The sequence below is a fragment of the Myodes glareolus genome, chromosome 24 (genome assembly GCF_982192425.1).
Source record: "Myodes glareolus chromosome 24, mMyoGla1.1, whole genome shotgun sequence".
NCBI lineage: Eukaryota > Metazoa > Chordata > Mammalia > Rodentia > Cricetidae > Myodes > Myodes glareolus.
Window position 1 is genome coordinate 4026070 of NC_142049.1, and position 12628 is coordinate 4038697.

At 47.6% G+C, this 12628-nt stretch overlaps 1 protein-coding gene across 1 annotated transcript in view; it reads right to left on the reverse strand.

Annotated features, from left to right (window-relative positions):
* The window catches only part of Tenm4 (teneurin transmembrane protein 4), a 699176-nt gene that overhangs the window by 562374 nt on the left and 124174 nt on the right, over positions 1–12628 (reverse strand). The window contains 1 exon segment of the mRNA XM_087901469.1: positions 1589–1644. The gene's annotated coding sequence lies outside the window, so the exon portion shown is untranslated.

Below are 12628 nucleotides of genomic sequence, written 5' to 3' on the forward strand. Positions count from 1 at the left end.
CACACACACACACACACACACACACACACACACACATTTTTTCTTGTAAAAGTTACTTTCTAAGCATTGTACACACCACACACCACACACACACTCAAGAGTGCTTAGTCCTTTCTTTATCTCATCCTCTCTCCTTCCCTCTTTCCCTCCCTCCCTTCCCCCTTAACCCACAATGCCTTTCTTCTCAATTAAATAGGACCATCAGCCACTCCCAACCCACACTCAAATAGAAACAGCAGGGTAGGCTGTAGGTGCAACCTTTGAAATTCCAGACTTTGAAGGAGCCTAAGAGCTTCCTTCAGCCACCAGAAGTTGTCTTCCACATAAATGAAGAACCCAGCCTCTCATCCCTACGCTCCCCATGCAGAGCCTGAAGCAAGGGTCTGCAGAGGCAGGAGCTAAGAGCTTGCTTCAGAGTCCAGAACCATTCAGCTTTGGGAAGCAGCAGCCTTCAGCAGGGTCACTGCACAGGGGAGTGGGCCCCACAGCCCTTAGCAGAGTCTCTGTGATGTGTTAAATCCCAGCCACTTGGAAGCAGGGGCTCTGGCCCTGGGCAGGTTTCCCTCTGGCTACCAGCTTGTCCAAAGCTAACTATCTTTGCTCTGGGAAGGGAAGGCACTGATTTTTTGTAAAACAAAGACTTAGACCCTGGAAAACAAAACAAAGCAAACAACCAAAAACCCTGTGCAGAAAATATCCCTGCACAGGCACAGGACTTAGCTTGATGTCCAGTTACCCCAGCAGCACCATCCTTTCTGCTGAGGAATAGGTTTAAAATGGTCTTTCACGACTAAACTTCATCATATACGTGTATGAAACCGCCAAGAAACATTTTAAGAATTCTCATTCATGAGATTAAATCCCTAGAGGAAGTTCATTGAGGTCAGAAATAATTTAGTGTTAGTCTATGTCTCAAGTATATTCAGGGCAACTTTCTCATTCATAGATTTACCGTCTGTATCACATAACACTAACCAGTGGTGATCCATTCGGCAACAAATCAATCACAAAAACACTATAGCCATGAACTCCAAAGCCGGTGTAGGAGGTTTCCATGAAATGATAACGGTGGAAGGAGGAGCTTACATCCCAGAAGCACATGCTACTCCATATCAACCCGACACTCTCTGTGCCCAGCACAGAGCGGAAACCTAAGAGTCTGATGAAAACCAGCTCAAAAGCATCACTGAAAAAGAACAGATCTGAGGATGAAGGGTGAAAGCCTTGCTGAAAGTCGCGGGATAGGTTGTCCCGGGGCCTGAGTACAGATCCACTGACTGCTGATTACACAAAACACTCAGGGCTCCCTAAAGGACAGGCCATGAGTGTCAAACCTGCCGGGTTCTAATGAGCGCCGCCATCCTGAGACACAGGCCCTAGAGAGCTTCACAAACCACTCTGCTCAAAAGTTCAACCAGATCACAGCAACAAAACAGAAATCACAGCCTGATTAATACCCAAATACTTCAGACCGCTTCAGTTCTGAACAGAAGAAGTCAGGAGGCTGGAGTGCAGGTCCCCGCAGAGGCGAAGCCCTGGCGACCAGATGTGCGCCTTGCTTCAGGCCGCATTCAGCATCATAACTTACCTACTGCCCAAGGGTCCGAGAAATTGCTAGCCCTCTCTCCGCCTCAGATTGTCCATCTGCAAAACAAGAAGACAGCCGCAATGAGCCAGGGTGGCCTCAGCACTCACAGGTGTCAAAGATTCGACCCTAATCCTGCCTGTTCCTGGAACAGGATGTTTCAGATGCTCAGGGGTCACCAGAGAACAGTTCACAAAATGAAGTGTGAGCCTAAGGAAGCTTAAGCCCGACAATGGTTGTGTGTCAAGCACAACTCCGGCAGTACTTAGATCGCAGTGTGGGAAATCCAGGCTTCCAGTCATTTTGGCACACACTCTGGGTTTTCACAGATGCCAACACATGACGCTCGGGACACAGTAAGAAAGAGCACAGAGAGAACTACCTCACACACTCTCTTTTATCATGTGGGGTTATTTTTTAATTTTATTATTTTTTAAATTTTTATCGATGTGTGTTTGCGTGTGTCGACTGTGTGTGGAAGGGGCCCTGGGAGGCCGGAAGCCGCCATCAGGACCCTTGGAGTGGGAGTTACAGGTGGTTGTGAGACAACACAGGTGCTGGGAACTGAAACCTGGGTCCTTGAGGTGGGGACGAGCTCCTATTGGCTGAGCCGCCTCTGCAGCCCCGTTTGTGGGTCGTTCCTAGAACCCTTTCTCTCCCAGGAATATAGTTTATTATTTCTCATAGCAGGACAATGGGATATGACATCTCAGGGACTCATCAGACCACAAGCCCCCCGTTTCTTGTCCCCAGTGTTAGACCAGCGCTGCTGCCTGTCTGCTGTGTCTCACTGTCGTCTCTAGTCCCTTTCGCTGAGCACTTTCCAGCTTGTGCTCTGGCGTCTGGCAGCAGCACCGTCTATACCGGGTCCAGTGGAGTACAGGGTGGGCAAGAGTGGCCACTGGACTCACCCAGCCTCCAGCTGGCTCCCCTCTGAGAAGGAAGGGAGGCAGGCCAGCCAGCCACTCACAGACACTGCTTTGAAGTAAGAAGCGAGAGGCCAAGGGAAAGGAAAGGAAACCCGTCCATCTGTGCCCTCACTCTGTGACAGCTGCCGAGCTGACACTGTCTCCAGATAGTATCTCGTGATCCCCAGGAACCACAGCGGGAAATTTTCACAACCAAGAAGGCTAGTTCAGTCTGGCTGGCAATCCCTCCCGAACCTGCTCAGTCTCTGGGGCCCATCATCACGTGGTTTTCCATAGCTGTGTGCCATTTATACCGTAGCGTACAAGTTTTCTAGATCACTTGCTTTTGCTTTACTTAATTTTCAGATTTTTGCTGTTGTTGTTGCTTTACCTTTAGGTATTTATTTTGTATGTAGGGGGGCATGGGGCATGTCACAGTGACAGATGGAAATCAGAGGGCAACTTGTGGGTATCGGTTCTCTCCTTCCACCACGTGGTTTTGGGAAACTCAGACACTGGTCTTGGTGACTTTCCCTACCGAGCCATCTCCCTGGCTCTTAACTTCATTTTAAAAGGATTTACAAAAGAAGTTCCCGCACTTCTTTGTTTTTTGCTCTTCTCTCCATGGTCCAATGGAAAGCAACCCTGCAACAAAGATGGAGTCTGTAGCTGCAAAAGGGTTGCTAACAATGGAAAAGAGTCCACCATAGTAGCTGTCTGCGACCTGCCAGGGGTTAGGTGTTGCCTATGGAACACATCTGCCCATATCTCATTTGAATATGTAACCTTTGAAGGCTAAAATGCTCGTCCGCCTACTGCCTGGGGGATGCTTGCATTTGGTCCGGGGTTATTCTGCGGCCTCAGAACTTAGAGCGATCACATTTTAAAGCTAAAATCACAAAAGCACTTTCCACTACGGGATGTCGCGAGAGATTCCACAGGTCACATAGCTAGCTACGGAAGGAACCAGGACTTGCCATCTCTAACCCGGCGAATTGCTCTGTGAATACATCCACTCCCTCTCCTGCAACCTGTTCTCAGAGCTCCCAATCTATATCTCCTTGGCATTAGGCCACTAATTAAGTTCTATTTCCGAATCGAGGCAGGTTCAGCCCATTCTGCAACATCATCAGCGCTTCCATAACGTGACAAGATGCTATCAAGGGCTATTTAAGTTCCCCAAAAAGGGCACTTTAGGAAGAAGCATCTAGGCTTCAAAACATGTGACTGAAAGCGATTCTTTATTCAAAGATCCAAGATAGTAGCCAAGGGAATAGAAAGGGCCTGTCACATAATACCTAGGACTCCACTGTCTCTGGTAAGGAGGACAAAACCCCAGTCACCAAAGGGCTGTGCTGGACTCTGGCTGACAAGGCTGGGGAGTAGGCTTGTTAGAACTCTAAGTCCCTACTTCCTGCCATCGGCTTAAAATTCATCAGTGTAAAGTTTTTATGAGAAGAGAGGAAATAGGTGAAAGGGCTGGCAGAAGCAGCTTCGCCTGCTTTGGTGTGAGTCCTCATTCCCTCAACCAAGACTGGGCAGAAACAGCAACAGAACAAAGCCCTGAATAGCCTCTCCCTGGAATCCTCACCCCCCGATTCACATCAGAATTAGTCAATTATTGTTGCAACCATAGTTCACTTTCTTCTTTAAAGTCATTTTTATTTATTAGAATACATTAAATATTTTTAAAAGTTACTATCACCTGGCAGTACCAATTTAGATCCAGGTCCCTCTAAGCCTTTCTGAAGGAATACTGAGAAACAGATGTTGACATAGTATGTGTTCATATGCTTTACAAAGTAGGGTCACAGCACATACACTGACTTTAATGCCTTTTGAGTTTGTTTTTTTGCTTTTGTTTTTTGAGACAGAGTTTCTCTATGTAAGAGTCCTGGCTGTCCTAGAACTTGCTTTGTAGACCAGGCTGGCATTAAACTCACTGAGATCCACCTGCTTCTGCCTCCAAAATGCTGGGATTAAAGGCATGCACCACCATCACCCAGCGACTTTAATGTCTTTTTAACTTAGTAAAAGAACATAATCTAAAATGGCTATGTGTATAGGTAATTAACCCCCCACTGATGGAGGTATACGCTTTCCAATTTTTTTGCTAATTAATATTTCGTCCATTTTTTTCTCACGTGGCAGTTTGATTATGTACTTTTAAAGCTACGCTTTAAAAGTTTAAAGTTTTAAGAAAGGTGCAAATGCCCCCCACAAAAGAGTGTATCACCTTAATCTCTACTGGCAGATCCATGTGTGCACCAGCCTCCTTTGCTCTTGTCAATATTAAACATTGGGATCCTGGTTTACTTTTGTCAGTGTGATGGGTGCATGGCACCCTGGTATTTTAATCTGCATCCCTTCAGTGGAAGCATGTTTTTCTACATGCCTTAGCTTTGTTGGGGAGTTAACACGCTTGCTGCCCTTTATCCATTTCTGAGTAGGCGCTGGGCTCTCTGTGTTGGTACAAAAGGATTTGCCATTTGTCTGTTTCTTTATTATTACTGTTGCGGTGGCTGCTGTTGTGAGCTTGCTTCCAGCATGTTCAATCACACCACCAGCTCCTAATTGCTTCTACCAGAGTCCCGGATAGCTGTTTTGACACATCCCGCATGTCATACTGGCCCTGGCCAATTATTCACCAGACCCTATCAATTCCACCTTCAAATATACCTGAAATCAGTTCATTTTTCTCCCTCCACAAGAGCTTAGGGGGCTCTGGGCCTCCCTCCCTGTGTTAGGATGGAGAGCATGTTAACGCCCCAACAGAGTTAATTGCTACGACATGCAGAAAACAATGTTGATGATGGAGATATGCAGATTAAAATAGCGAGGCACCATGCTCCTACCACACTGACAGAGATAAGCCAGGATTGTAAGTTCCGCAGTCTCAGCAAGCAACCGATGCCTCCCACACGAATTACTGCAGGACCCTCCTGCCCACCCCGCACATCTTCTACTGTAACCCTCTCCCCACAAGTCTGAGGGCTTTTTTTTTCATTTTTTCTCTTTTTTTTCTTATAAATGAGTAACCCCCAAAACTTCCTGCTCTCTTGAAATGAAAATCTAATGTTTGTGAGGAGTCCTTGAGAAGTTGGGGACAGCACTGCTGGGCAACCTGACTCTCTAGCTGTGTTCCAAGCCACCATACCTGCTTCTTCCAGATTTTAATGATGAAAGAAAGAAAATTAGGGACAAACCGGGTTTGTATCAAAGGCCAAGAAAGGACTATCACATTTTTTTTCCACACACAAAATTCAAGCCGTAGCCTTGGCAGCAAGAGACCTAGAAGTGGGAATGCCTGGGAGGCTAGATCCACATCACATGACACACTCCTCTACAGCTCTGGTGGCTCTCCACCCTCCGTGCCCACATTCAATAAATGTCTCTTCAATGGATTCAATTTTAAGTCAAATTATGGAGTAATTACATCAAATTTACCCTCTTCCCTCCCATATTCAAAAATAAATTTGCATGACTGGAATTATTGACTTGATGAATTTGTCTTTCTATAGAGTGAGACATATATTTATAGATATTTCCTCCTCGGTTATTTTTCTGAGTTAAGTGGGGGGAAGCCGATAAAGGGAAGAGAGGCTCTGCTCTCCTCTGGCTGCGTTTCAGCATCTTGACTCTGCTCCCCGAGTCTACCTTGTCCTCAATACAGCATCCAGCCACCAAATTTACTGAAACTCTGTTTACGCTACATCCACTCCCCCACAGAGCCCCAGAAAGGGACATAACAAGTCTGGTGTGGTATTAGTTGCTAACTTGACAGGACCGAGAATTAATCTGGACTATGAACCTCTGAGCACATTGGCTTAGGTAAGACCCATCATAATTGAGGGTGAGTCTATTCCCTGGGCAGGGGCTTCTGCACCCGACAGGGAGAAAGTGAGCCAAGTTTCAGCTTGTATTCATAGCTCTCTGTTTCAGATTGTGGGTGTGATGTGGCTGCCTCAATACCTCTGCCATGGCAGAGTGGACCTTGAGCAGCTGAAGTGAACTCCCTTTCCCTTGTCGCTTTTGATCACAGCAACAGAGGCAGAAGTGATGATCGGTGCGGCACCATTGCTTCAGGTCCACGGAGAAGCTTCTCAGGCTAACCTACCCCAATTTCCAGGAACCTGTTGATAATGTCCTTTGGTCCCCTAAGACCACTGACATATGGAAGTGAAAGGTCAGGAAATCAGGATGCTCCGGAAAAAGGCACCAAGAAAGACCAAGTTTCTCTGCTGCCCTGGCTGAAGTCAAGTTCCCATCAGGAAGCTAAGACCAAGTTACCTACCAGTAGTCTGGGCTCTGCGTTTGTCTCAGCCTCATCCCCAAACACTTCAGCCATGTTTCAACATCTCTTTCCTTTGAGCCACCTCCCCCCACCAAAAGTTCTCTTCTCCATCTTAAAATCCAAGTAAGAGTGGTGGGGCAATGGGTGGTGCCCTTCGTCCTAGAAAACACGGCCAACAACCACTAGTTCTGCAATGAGTACCTGGACATGACCGCTGCCTCTGATTTCCTCCCAAGCCGGTTAAGGCCTTAGGCAGCATTTGTCACCTCCCTGAGCTGCCATGTTTCCACCTGAGATGTACGGATACGAAAGCCCCGACCCTTGGGGTTGCCACAGCCTTTATACGCCTGCCACCTAGCAGAAATTCAACACATTGGCAAATGCCATTCGGGCTGCAATGAGGCCCCAGGTAAAGACCTGGCTTTCCTGGTATCGACCCGCTTAGGAGACTACAGGCAACTTATTCTAGTTGTGTGGCCCGAGCTGCCCAAGTGGGCTGTGCACTGTTCTAAATGCTCTATAAATACCATTTTGTTTAATCTGCATTTACAAATTTGTGAGCCGGGTGCTGTCGTTTCCTTATTTTACGGATGAAATGAAAATCTTTGAAGGCTGGCAAAATGCTCTAAGAGCATCCATTGAGTAGCAGAGCCAGAATTGTGTTTGTTTATTTGCTTGTTTGTTTCAGACAGGTCAAGTCTGTCGCCCAAGAATGTGGGATCCTTCTCTCACAGCTTCCCAAATGAGGAGACTGCGGGAGTATACACCCACGTCTGGGCAGGACCAAGATTCGGAACCCAGGCAAACTGGCATTAGAATCCAGTGGGTGGGTGATTGTAATAGGGTTAGGTGGGATGTCAGGAACTCACCAAGTTCCCAAAGCCTTTCGCTGAAGAGGAAACCACGGCTGGGTCCCAGAACTTTCTTGCATCGGTACGTGAGAACTGGGGATGGAACAGATGGCGGGTGGTCACAGTCGTCCCCCTAACTGCACTGAAAAGGGAACCACCTGAACTTCTAGGCCCACCTGCCAGGAGGGCTGAGCCATTTGCTGGGTTCCAGACCTGAAAGAGTTATATCCCCCAGGGACTCAGCACAGCAGGGCTGAAGAAAGCATAAACACTCCTTCTGGAAGCTTCCATGGCCCTTGACTCATCAGGCTCCAGAGACCCTTAGGCCCAGGCATGTTGTGTGCGTTCTGAGACGTAGAGGCTTTCAGGAAACTCTGTTGATCTAAGCTAGGCAAGCCGCCTTGCCACCAGATGGCCGGGTGAAGAAGTTATCTCTGAGGATTATGCGCTATAATTTTCCATGTCATCATTGCTGGGGCTTGGATTTTTACCCCCGAACTTCTGCTGTTGATCGAAACATGCTCACTTGTGCTTTCTTCTGGGCATTTTAGAATCAAAGGTCCTGTCCACTCTCACTCCTTCTCAGTCTGATTTCATCTCATGTCTGTGGTCAGGGCGATGGAAGCAATTTAGGATGAAAAAAATTATACTGTAGACACAAGGTCTCAACCCCCGACACCTAACAACTCCCCATGGCCTGCCAGGGCCAAGAACGAAATCCTAGTGCATTAACTGACTTTCCAAGGACCAACTAGGGCCTCCAGGCATCTGTCCCCTCTGCAGGCCCTCCCAGCGGGATGTTCTGCTTTAAACTGCTATCCAGGGAGTTTGCTACAAAATAATGGTTTTTATTATGTATCTAAAAACAAGAGAGGTCTAATAAGCATCCAAGATGTTGCAGGATGCTGTTGATTTTCAACCAGACACACAGAGCAATGGGAGAGAGGTTTTTCTAATTTTAACAACTCAAGCAAGAGAGCCTTGCTTGGAAGAGCAACTTCTCCACCCAGCAATTTCATGCTCACCCTTCCATTTGACACACAATTGCCAGCCCCCATCTCTGGGCTGCACATGGAAAGGAACCGGTGACAGAGAAAAAAATAGAAAGAGCATGGGGGCTCGTCGGTGTCCAAATCCCGACTTCAAAAATTAATTACTTTTGACAATTTCATGCAGATATACAATGAAATATGATCATAACCGCACCCTATTTTCCCCTTCAGCTCTCCCCATAAGCTCCAAACACAGCCCTCCCAACTTCATGTTCTCTCTCTCTCTCTCTCTCTCTCTCTCTCACACACACACACACACAACGCACCAAGTTCCGGTAGTACTGACCTATGTACATAGATATGGACCATCCATTGGACTATAGGAGACCTGCAAGCAATCACATCCTCCCAAAGGAATGATTCTCCCTTCCCCAGCAACTGAGCTGCTAATAGTTCTTCAATAAGGGGTAGGTCTGGGAGGCTATGTATGCCATCAAAAGCATCAAAACTCAGATTTGTACCAAGGGTGCCACATGACACTGGAAAGATTACTTAGCGCCTCCGTGCCTCATCTTCTCCATCTATAAAGCGGGTCTTTTTATCACAGCATCTGTGTATATTATGAGAATCACACAGGAGTGTCATTTCCCTGGCCCCACTTTTATCTCTCCACTGCTCATCCTAGGTGATAAAACATGTCGAAAGCACAAGGTGGAAGAAGGGGTCCCGTGCTCAACAGTGGAACCCCACGAAGTCTCTGTTCTAACGGGTGAGAACGGGAAGTTGGGAAAAGCCCTTGCCACCAGAAGGTCCTGGAAAGAATATGAACTATGGACCCATGTTGATGCAGGCAGTTGGGCGGGCAGGCAGGCCGGCGAGCATCTGAACACGTGAACTGGGAAGGAAGAGGTTCAGATCTCCAGCTCTACTGGTAGGGTTGCAGTCAAGGGGTTTGAAGTTGGAGGGCGCAGTTTGTTCTTGAACTGCTTGACAGCTGCAGTAAAGACATGGATAGCTCACAATGCATGGGATGCCTCCACTCTATATTTGTGATACCCATCTCAGCAGCCTTCTAAAGCAGGCTTTACTCCCCCTAGAGAAGGCTTTACTCCCCTAGTCCCATAGTTGCCATGGAAGCATGGGAGCCTGAAGCGGTTTCCCAACTGCGGGGTAATTAGCATGAAGGAGAAACAATTGTCTTGATGCTAGGAACCACCTACTAACGGCAGATGCCACAGGGTGGCAGTTCACACCTCACAGGCTCCCATCAGCGAGACTTCCTTTGCTGGTCCCCACTGGGTCATCCTTATCGCGTTGCCCTCTGTTGCCATCTGCTAACTAAGCATCTTCCAGCTCTGCGGGGTCTGCCTTCTCAAGCTCCCCCAGGTTCCGGCCTCCTCTCTCCACTTCTGTCGGCATTGGTGACCCTAGATGAAGCCACAGTCGTCTCTCTGCTGAACTTCTGGTACTAGTTCTTACCACCAGCTACTGTGCCTTGTGCTCTTCGGACAACAAATGGTTCCTGCCCTGGTTACAAGCTCACTCCCGGTCCTGTCCGCAGCTCTGCTTTCTCTCCCTTGTATGTTTGTCACATGCATGTGTTCATATGTATGTGTGTGTGTTCACATGCATGCATGTTTATGTGGAAGACCGGGGCCAACTGCCTTGCCCAGCATCCTTTCCTTTCCTCCTACATCCTGTCCTGTGTGACTCTGGACTCTAGCCCTCCCTTTGGCTTCTTCTACAAAACAAACCCCCGAACTCTCGGGATCAGTGATGCTCCTATGGGGATCTTGCAGAAGCACAGGGGCGAGGAGGATATCAGTCATGAGAGATGAGACCAAGATATCTGAGCACTAGATGCTGTCCATCACAAAAGACCCGGATGGCCTAGAGTCTCCCGTTCCCTCCTCCCACCCAACCCCACTCCTCTGACAGTACCAGCCTTCCTTCTAGACTGTAGACCAGACGGATCTGATGAAACTGAATGCCATCCCAGCTGTGTGGGGCCTCGGGGAGCACCTCTGGAGCTGCATCAGGTGTGGAAGCAGATGGGGCTGGGGAGGGGGGGCTGGGCTGCTGAGTGACCATCTGGCCTGGTGAAACCCGGGGTCCTGCAGTGATTCAGTCTAGTCTTACCTCACACCAACCCCTTCAACACTTCCTTTAAACATATAGACCTCCCAGAAAGAAAGGAAGGAAGGAAGGAAGGAAGGAAGAAAGGAGTGAAGAAAGGAAGGAAGAAAGGAAGGAAGAAAGAAACCCGCATCTTTTAAGTGCATAAAATAAAAACCAATCAGATTACAAAGGAAACCAATTATCCTGAAATAGTTATCAAAATGTTAAAATGAGAAATTTGTGATTGTTATATTTTTATTTCTTTTCCAAGTCATAACAAGATCTAGCGGCTTGTCTAATAACCATCATAACCTTGAGGTAGTGATGAGTGCAAATGATATTTTGAGGCATCTCCAATAACTATAATGGGATACAAAAATATCTGATCTTCCTGCTAACAAGTCCCAGCAATTGCTAATGCTATTGTGGTTTATTGCCTATATTCGCAATGGGAGAAAATGCTAACTTTCAGTTATTTTCTTCCCGGCCACGTGTTCACATTAAGAAACTCTGACTGAAGGCAGTAACCTCACTTTGCAGTGGAGGAAACTGAACTCCCAAGGGGAGGGGGCCAGGCCCGGAACAGGGTTACCCAGCAAGTATGACTTAAATCAGACACTCGCACGGGCTAGTGACACTATTGCCCACTCTGCAGAGCCATGGTCAAAGGTGAGACACAGGACAGTCATTTCGTTCCCTCAGCCTTGGTCTCCAGAGCTGCGGAAAGGGAATGGCCGTGCCCACTCCAGCAGGCGGCTTTGACGTCAGAACGAGGGAATGGGTAGTACTGCAGATCTTGGTGGTTGGAAGTGTTTATGCAGTGTGCATAGACGGGAAGAGGGAGAGGGAGAGACAGAGGCAGGCATACCTACACACATGGGTATGCACACGCGAATCTGCATGTAAAAATACATGCACCACGTACACGCAAATGTACTTGGAACACCTGACCACTCTAGCCTAGAAACACTGCACGTGGGGCATTGATTGTTTCTCCTTTTGATTGCGTGACTGACAGCTCCTAGCTTCACGGCCTGGCATCATGGGGGCCCGGCATTATGGAAGCCCGTCCTACGGTCTATCCCAAGCCTAGCAAGAGACAAACACACATCATTTCAAGTGTATTTTCTACTGATGGTGTCGATTTTGTATCAGCACACAATTCTCATTTTGATTCACTGCACGCTGGGACTGTCTAGCAATAATATATGCCTAGTTATACTCTCCTGAGAGACCCCACCGCATGCAGGCCCAGGAAGGTGAACTCGCTTTCCCATACAGAAAGTACAACAGAGGGGGAAGAGTGGAGACCTGCAAACCAAACTTCAAGTCCCCTGTGAAAGGGGGTACTGGTTAGTTTTTGTCAGCTTGGCAGAAGTTAAAGTCATCTGGGAAGAGAAACTTCCACCAAGAAAGTATCTCCATCTGGCTGGCCTGGAGGCAAGTCTGTAGTGAATTTTCTTGATTAGTGATTGAAGTGGGAGGGCCTGGCTCACTGTGCCACCCCTGAGGAGGTAGCCCTGGGCTGAATATAATGATCCTAAAAAGAAAGAAAAAAACTAAAATTTAAAAATAAAGTGGAAAAAGTCATGGGAAATAAGGCCATAAACAGTTTTCTCCACAGAAAAACTCCCTGCTTTAGGTCCTGCCTCCAAGTTCCTGCCCTGCTTGAGGGCCTGCCTACTTTCCTTCAGGGATGGATTGCTACCATGATTTTGAAGCTAAACAAGCCCTTTCTTCCCCAAGCTGCATTTGCTTATAGTGTTTATCACTGCAAACGCTGACCAAGGTAGCCGCCATTCAACACAGTGGCCTTCAGAGTGTTGGGGATACCATAAGGGAAGGCAGGCCTGCCGTGGACAATCAGGCTTTCTAGGAGA